Raw genomic sequence first — 8,794 nt, forward strand, 5'->3', positions numbered from 1 at the left:
TGTTAGTATCCCCCCCAGGAGGTAGAGCTCCTGACACCCCTAATGATTACCACCCTCATCTTGTTGGGTTAAATAATTATGTACTGGATGGTAATGCATAATCAGCTGATGTATATGAGCTAGTTTGCTGCTGCTGGGAGCAACTTCCCTGAAATTATGTGTGAGAAGGTACAATTAGAGAGGGGGAAACCTGGGAGAAGGCTTTCTGAAGTCCTCTTGGTATACAGAAGGAGCTTGCTATTTCACCACCTGTTTTTTGGCTCTCAGTATGTTACTTGAAACTTCTCCTTGAATTCCAGTGTCTGCAAGCTTCTTGCTCTTAAGAGGTTGCTCCTGTGATAGGAATTGCTAATGTCCAAAAGAACTGAATGCTGCTCGAGTCACCCTGGCCCTGGAGTGTAACTGCAGTAATTGAAGCGTTTGAACTCCTTAAACAACTGAGAGGGGAAGTCAGGTTTCTTGGAGTGAGTGTGAGTGCTGAACAAGGCAGCTGCTTGTGTTGAGTGCTTAGGAGGGATTTAGAATGACAGTGTATCTCTGGCGATGTTTTCAAGCCCTGCCACTACCCACAGCTTAACTGTCCCTTATATCCTGTGCTAAGCATCGAGAAGGTTATGAACTGTTCAGCCTGTGTCCTGGATACATAGGCGATTCAGAGTGGTCACATTTGGAAATAGAGTTTTGTAACAGTTCAACATATAAAGACTGGAAGGGGGTGTGGGGAGGAGGGGAGCACCCAAACATCCTTTGTTTTGCAACAGCTGCAGAAGTGACAGTCCTGAAACTGTCATCCTAAAAGCTGAGCGTATTAAAAGGCACATATAAGTTTTTACTACATCTTTGAAAAATCTTACAGTTCATGAAAAGCAGGGTGTCCGGGGTTTTGTGTACTGGAGGTAGGTAATACTGTTTTAATTGCTTCAAGTATAATTCATAAGCTAGAATGGTACAAATCAAGGTTTTGACGGTAAGAATGGTTGCTGAGGGTTTTATGGCTTGTGAGATGATTGTGTTTCTGTGTATGAATGAGGTTGAAGGGCTGGAAGTATATTTAAGTAGAGAAATGAGCAACAGGGAGCTGCAGACTTTTTTTTTCCTAGATTAAAACCAGGGTTGAGGGTTTGCTTAAACTCAGCTGGTGAACTATCAAGTTTAAATGTTTGGTTGACTTCTTTACAGACTGACCTTAGCCATCAAGACAGTGTGAGCCAAGGGAGCAGTCCCTGGGTTAGGTGCTGGAAAGCACCTCTGACATTTAGCACTGAATCAATGAAGCATTTCCAAGAGCTGGGGAAAGTTACTGGGTCTCCAGTTCTTCTTCCCTCTTTGGTGTAAGGAAGTGCTTGGTTTCTGCTATCATGGTCCTTTTCCTCCTGGCTATTTTTATTGCCACCCCCTCTCCCTCCCTGTGCCATTCACCTTCTACCTGATAAGCGGGTTATACCAGCTGGGCAGGAAGTAGCTGACTTTTGCAGTATTTCTGTCAATTTAAGTCATGCCGGCTGTGAATGTGATGCTCTGTAAGCCTGGGGATGGCAAGTTTGTCATGTCTTCAGGAGTAACCTTCTGCTTGCCATGCCAGTAACTTTCTAGGAGCTTCTTTCCAGGCAAGGAATGAAATACGATTTTCTTAATTTGCTCTTTTCCTGATTTTTTTTTTTTTTAAGAGGTAGAAAAACAAACATTTAAAGGAAATCACTGTGTAGATATTTACAGCTTTTTTTTGCTACGTGTATCAGACTTTGTTTTTACAGTGAAGTGGACTGGTGGTAGTCCACTGCATGACCTAGTTGGCAAGCTGCTGTAACAGGGCTTTGGTGCTTCAGTCTTCTGTGAAGCTTTATGTATGTCATTTTGAATGTCTGATTATGTACTGCAGTTTATCTCATGTCAAAAGTCAGCACTTTGCTATAATGCAGCAATGGGTAAACTAATCAGCTGATTTTTTTGTTTTTGACTTGAAGCTATCTGTCCTAATTTACAATTTAATTTAATTTAGGAAACAGCTAGTCCTGAAAATTGTCTCTCTCTGCTCTATTGACTAGGACTTTAATTCTTATGAGACTTCCACAAAGTAAGACTGGGGATGGGGTGGGAAGTCTGTTTTTGTTTCCCAGTGCTTGTAGAAGAAGGTTCAGGAACTGGACTAGGAATAGGCCATTTCAGAAAACAGATTTTCAGTACCACACTAGTCATAACTCTTTACATGTATGGGTTCTGTTTACTAAATTGTGGTTGAGTACGAGGTAGGAATTGCCATCTTACAATTTAGTTGTGGAGCTTGAAGGATTTCCCTAGGTTTTCAATCACTAGTTTTAAGCTGGATTATAGATAACCAAAACCTTCATGTATAGCACCGTGGATGGAGCTTTCAGGATACAAAGAAGTTTGTACAAGTAACTGTGGCAACTCAAAACAGTCTGTGAGAGTTTTCATCTAGCATTAAAGCTCATGTTTTTATTAAGGAAGTTGTTCACCTCCATTAACTTTGCTAGTTTGTATGGCTTTAAAATAGAAGTATTCTCTGTCAAAACAGTTTTTCAAAAAATATTTGTGGAAGTTGTCACTTGGGGTACTGAATTAGGAAAATATATGTCCTATGTGAATGAGTAAATTATTAAATGGCCAAAGAGGTTCTTTAGGGTATAATTTCTAAGCCCTTTGCAAAGGGACAGTCCTCCTTATGGTACAAGAGGATGAGATGGTGGAGGCAGCACCACTGTGTTAATAGCAGTGGTCAGTTCTTAACTGCTGCCAAAGGAAGAGCACTGTGCTGTCTCAGGGAATGTTTCAGATGTAATCTCAAGTAACATGCTTCAGTTTTCCATACTGGGCAGGGATATTTGTGGGTGTGGAAAACATAGGCATGGTTGGTGTCAAAATAGGATATGGTGTGATAAGTGTAATTGTTGTACCCTGTGTGGGTCTGAAATGATGTGTGATCACTATAAGCTGTATAATAATTGGGATGAATGTTGGGATCAAATCGAGAGTATGCAAGCATAAAATATAGACGAGCGTGCTTCTTGCTGGGAACAACGGAACCGCTTTTTAGAAACCCCGCCACTTTCAAAAGATCCAAGAGGAGAGAAACTCCGCCTTGAGCTGATGCAACCTCTGCTGAGAACAGCCCCCCGAAAGACAAAACCCCGCCACTTTCAAAAGATCCAAGAGGAGAACAGCGCGCCGAGAGGCAGAGGCCTCCAGACTTTCAAAGGACCCAAGAAGGGACGGCCGTGCACCCCAGCAACTCAAATGGTCCCATGGAGGAGGAGCAGGATGACTGTCTGGTAACGGGGGATTGGTCAAGACGCAGGTACAGGAGTACAAAAGCCACTGCTGTTAGAACTCGGGGTGCGTGTGGCAGAGCTGAGACTCCCCGCGCTGCTTTGCTTATTGCTCCTCACCCTAAATTGACTGAACCCAAATGAAATTGCATGCTTATTATGAAATTGGCCTTCAGTCAATTCTATCGTGGGGGTTTGCCGTATTTGGGATGCTGGTTATCCCAGTGTTGACCCGCTCTCTACAAGCAGTCTGGGTGCTTTGCTTGTTAGTACTGAGGCAGTGACTCTTGCTGTCACATGTTGCTGCTCATCCTGAATTTTGAACACGGGGCCTATTCCTAAAAGTATAAATTTACTTAGGTAAGCAGTCTGTTTCTGCAAACAATTTACTTCTTTGTTTAACCAATGAAACCACAAGTAGGATTCTGGAATTAAGATTGCCTCAAAGGCAAAGAATGCAATGGTCTTTTTACACGGTTGTGTTTAAACAGGCTTTTTCAGTGTCTTAAAAAAGAATATTTTGACCTATGAACAGCTTCGGAGACTTTGGGATATGTTAAATGGTACACTCTCAAAGGCCAGTTTGCTTCTAGTTTATTCTGCACTGGGACTGGGACGAACCACATGTACTTCTGTGAGAGGTAGAAGTATCCTTTGGAAGCATACCCCAGAATGGAATTACCTCATCTAGTGGAGGGGTTTGATTTTGCTGTTTTTCTGCCTAGCATTTATGAAATTTTAAATCATTGCATGTTTTATCAGTTCATACCCAGAGTTTCTCTTTTTTTTTTTTTAATTCATTGCTTTTTGACACAATTCTCCTCTAAACTTTTGTATTCCTTCCTTTTTCGTGTACTAGCTGGTAGTTTGGTTTTGGGGTTTTTTTGGTTGGTTGGTTGTTTTTTTTTGTTGTTTTGGGTTTGGTTTTTTGTTTTTTTTTTTTTTTTTTTAATCTGTATCATTTACAAAGATTTTGCTCAGCTACTTTCTTCCACTACCTGATAAATACACAGCAAAGAAATCACTGTTTTGCTGTGCACTTTTTCATGGTTACTTTTTTTAACCTTTCAAATCAGTAACTCCATGATAGGCATAAGTGAAGCCTGAGTTCTGGCTTTGAAAACACTTTGGGATGCCCTAGCTTCAGAGACGAAGCAAACATTGAAAATATATAGAGACAAACAATCTTACAGGTTTTTCAGACTTACTGTGATAGATATACACAATAAAACTGAATCTTTGTTTTGTCTCTTCATGAATATGATCTGATAGGTGTTTTTTGCAACTCATTTATGATAATCAAATACCTTCTTTTAATACATCGTGAACAGACTTGAAAAATAGGCCTTTACTTCTATATAAAGTATATTAGTTAAGAAAAGGAGTTTCTGGAAAATAAACCCACAGAAAATAGAATACACTCAAGTAGAACAGATTTAATAGTTTTAGCAAACTGTGCATTTCCATACTTGGTTTTGATTTTTCTAGTTTGATTTGATGAAAAGAGCTGTTGTCTTTGGAAACAAATGAAGTACAAAGTTACAAAGTACTTTCCAGAAAAGTCCTAGTATTAACCAAGGTAAATTTCGGAGGTCTCTGGCTTTTTTAAGGACTTCCTTTTCTGTGATGTTTTGTTACTCTTCTCTGTGTTTGTGTGTGTTGGTTTGGTTTTTTTTTTTTTTAGAGGACAGTTAAGAAAAGAAAATACAAAAATACTTAAATGTTTTAATTACAGTTATCCTTCCAAGGTTGGCATGATCTATGTTGAAATGTTGTGGTCAACTGAAGCATGTGAATTTTGTTAGAACATCCTCCACCATCAGTAGCAGATAGATTAGCTTTGTTTTCTCCATCGGAGAGTTCTGATAGCAGGATTTTAGCATAACAGCTGTGGTTTTTTTCAGCCTCCATGGTCTCCAGAGAGGCTTTACCTGGCATGCTCTGTACACGTTTGGTTTTCTGGCCGAGTCATCTTGCCCTGTCTGACTAGTACTGCTCCCTTTGCTTGCCATTAGCTTGCCAGATACTGGCAGATTTGTCTTGCATGGCAGTTGTTTGAAAACATACTTTTTGGGGAGATTTTCCATTGCAAGAAAATGGTCTTGATGGCAAGACAGTCTGGTATAATTTCCAAATATAAATATATATGTTTTAACTGTGTATACTGTTATAAATTGAGACCACAGTGGATCATAATCCAATTATAATTTTATTAATTATAGCAAGTAGAATATGAGCAAAGACAGCGCTGGACGGCAGGGGAGTCTGCGCTCCGCCAACTGCCGTACTGATCAGTTCAAACAGTCCCTTTTTATACATTTTTACATCCGTGGTTGTCTTTGAGCAGTACCCCTTCTGCTTGCACAAGTGGTATCTGGTTTGTGTAAGCAATTGCGGTTATCTTGTCTCACAGGTTATCTTGTCTCACACAAGCGGTGTCTGGCAGCTGTTTGCATAAGCAGTTTTTCTGTCTTTTGCCGCCTAACCTTTACATTGAGCTTAACATAAATTTCAATAAACAATACCCTAGTTCATAGTTTCTTACATATACAAAAAACTTCCAGTTTTGGTGAAAAAGGAAAAATAAAAGAGCAACATGAAAGCAGAGTTGCTGTTGGTTAAAATAAAAGTTTTGAGCCTCAGGTGTGAGGTTCCGATGTGTTTAAGATACGAGAATTTCTCTCAGATAGGATGTTATCCAAATGACAGTGAAAGTGCTCAACACTGACATACTGTAATGGTGACTATGCATTTTTTCATGCTATGATTGTAAGTTAGGCTAAGGATGGCAGTTTGGTTTTCTGTCTGCCTTCTTTACTGTTCATTAGTGATTAATGGGAGACAAAAGGGAAAACAATTTATAGTGAATACAATTAACTGCAGGTTCTGGTGCAGTTGAGTCATGCATTACTGTACTGAGTGGTTTGATTTTTTTCAGTTTTATTGAAAGATGGCTGTTTAGAGCATGTAGAAATTCCACCTGGGTGGCTTACAATAAATAAGGGATATACTCACTTCTCCCTGAAATACATGCATCAGTTTAACTGCCAGAATCTTAAATAAGATGCAAGAAGAGCTATGTGACAGTGCATGCAGAGTATTTGGTTAGTAGCATTTACTTTTTTTTTTTAATTCCCTTTTTCCATTATTAGGTAGTTGATGGAGAGTAAATTTGATGATCAGGTAGCTTTCTGCTGTGGTATGAAGCTCCCGATATTTGTGGGGAAATGAAAAAGGATTCCTCTAAGAGAGAAGACAAACAAGGGACGTGGGACCGGCACTGGCCTGATTTTGGTGAAGGGGATTTTTATTTATTTTCTTATCTTTTGATACAGATGGAATTTTGGGTTTCTCTTCCCCCAAAGCAGCAGATATAGGATCACAAAAGTAAATGAATGCCTAAAATGGGAATGAGACACTGCTTTCTGTAAGAACAGGAGCTGGTTTTGACTGTTCAGTGGTACAGATAGGTGAGATCAAGGTGGGGGGAAGAAGAAGAAAAAAGAAAAAAAAAAAAAAAAAAAAGAGGGCTTCATTTGGTGTCCCTAGTGAAGAGTTTGGACAAGAAACATCACGAGTATTTGATGTGCGATCTTCAGGGGCTGCGGGGAGGGAGGAAACCCCAAACCTGGCAGAGCAAAGAAAAGCCCAAATCTAGAAGTTTCTTCATCCACATGAGAACAACGGGGGTTGACGTTGTTTATAAAAGAGGATAGCAACATCTGGATTCTGTGATCCTAGCCATCATCCCTTTATGTTTCCTTGCAGAAGCCCTGAGGTCAAGTCACCTGTGCTAGCAGAACGGTATTAGGGTCAAGCATGAAGAGCACAGTACCAGAATCACTAATTCCCCTTTTGCCCCTCTTGCAGGTCGCTACCTAACTTGGGTCAGTAGAATTTCCTCCGAATCCTGTGACAAGATCTGACCAGAATTATTGCTGGCTTGGAGAGGCTAAGCATCTTGCTGTTCTTCTAATGCATATCAATCAATCTAGTATTCAGGCAGATGGTGTCCTTACAAATCCTCTGTAGTCTAACAGACACTCCCAGTAATGCCTCACAGACACATGTGAATGAAATGGTGCCAGTTCATTTCTTTAGCCATTGTTTTTGAGCAAAAGAAAATTGCTTTGTGGCAGTGCTTGCCATGCTGTGCAGTAGCTTTGTGGTTAGAGTATTTATCCAAGAAGTAGGAGTCTGGGTTCTGTGTTACTGTTATGTTTCAGCACATGCCAAAACTTACATGAAAGGTCAGTATCGGGGGTAGGGGGTGGGGGTGGTATCCCCCACCCTTTGGCAGGAGCTTTGCCAGCGAGTGGCAAAGTTTCCTGGGGCTGAAAAGATGGATCAGCAGAGAAGGTGACTGGCTCCGTGACAAAGACTTCACCTGGGAGGGAGGCAAATACAAGTCCCATAAGGCATGTCTTTGCGTTTCTGGGGAGAAAGGAAAAGGTGAAACCTGTATATATAACTTCTTGCAGTCCATTTAATAATGCTACCAACATGAAGATAAATTACAGGAACTGCAGCTTTCTGATTTGAACTTTACCTGTCTGGAGAAATTCCCTATGAAGAAGCTGCCGGTTTCCCCTGTGCAGGTGGGAGGATGGAGGGAGCAATGTTCCACAGACAGTGTGAAAAGGCAGGTGGAGGTTGCACAGAATCCAGCATATATTAACTTGAAGTTTCACTAGTAGTCAACACTCCCTGCTCTGCTCTGTTCCCCTCCAACTTAAGGCCATTTTTTTTTCTTTTTTTTTTGGAGGGGGGGTGGGTTTTTGTTTGTTTTGGGTTTTTTTTGGTAAAATTGGTGGTGGTGGTCTTTTAAATGCAGATGATCTGATGCTAATTTACCCACTGCTCTGCTACCACTGGCAGGGAAGTGGCATTAAATGTGTTTTAAAAGTATGTTTAAATTGGGACTCATGCACCTTCTGCCTTTACCTTATCAACCCTTTATTCAAAATAAGCATAATAATAAAAGTTTTTTAAATAGTTTGGAAGTGGCTTTTTTGCATCACCTAGAAAAATTTTAAAGAGAGATTTTGGTACTTTCGTATGCATAACTGTTCCACCACAACTCTCTGGATTGCTGATATATACATTTCTATCCTTTTTCTCCCTGCTCCTTCACACTGTTTGTGGGGTTTTTTTGTTTTTTTTTTTTTGTTTGTTTTTTTTTGCAGAGGTTCTTGTGCTTTTTCTTATCTTCTTGTCTTTCCCCCTTGATCTCAAGCATTTGCTCATTAGCACTTACTGAAATGCTTTGTGGGACATTTAGAGCAGAACAAATTAAGACCTTGCAGTTCCAGATAGTTCAGCTCTGCAGCTGGCTCCACTCGTACAGCAGTTCAGTGCACTGTGATATGTAGGCACTATTGGCACTGGCAGACTGTTCATCTCTGTCTGACAGGGGGTCAGCGCTGCAAGCAAAACAGCGCTTGGCTACTTGAATTCAAGAATCTAATATTTCCTGCTCAGTAAGACCTGCGACCAGGTCGAATAAT

Source organism: Tyto alba, unplaced genomic scaffold (genome assembly GCF_018691265.1).
Source record: "Tyto alba isolate M040663 unplaced genomic scaffold, T.alba_DEE_v4.0 Super-Scaffold_15, whole genome shotgun sequence".
NCBI lineage: Eukaryota > Metazoa > Chordata > Aves > Strigiformes > Tytonidae > Tyto > Tyto alba.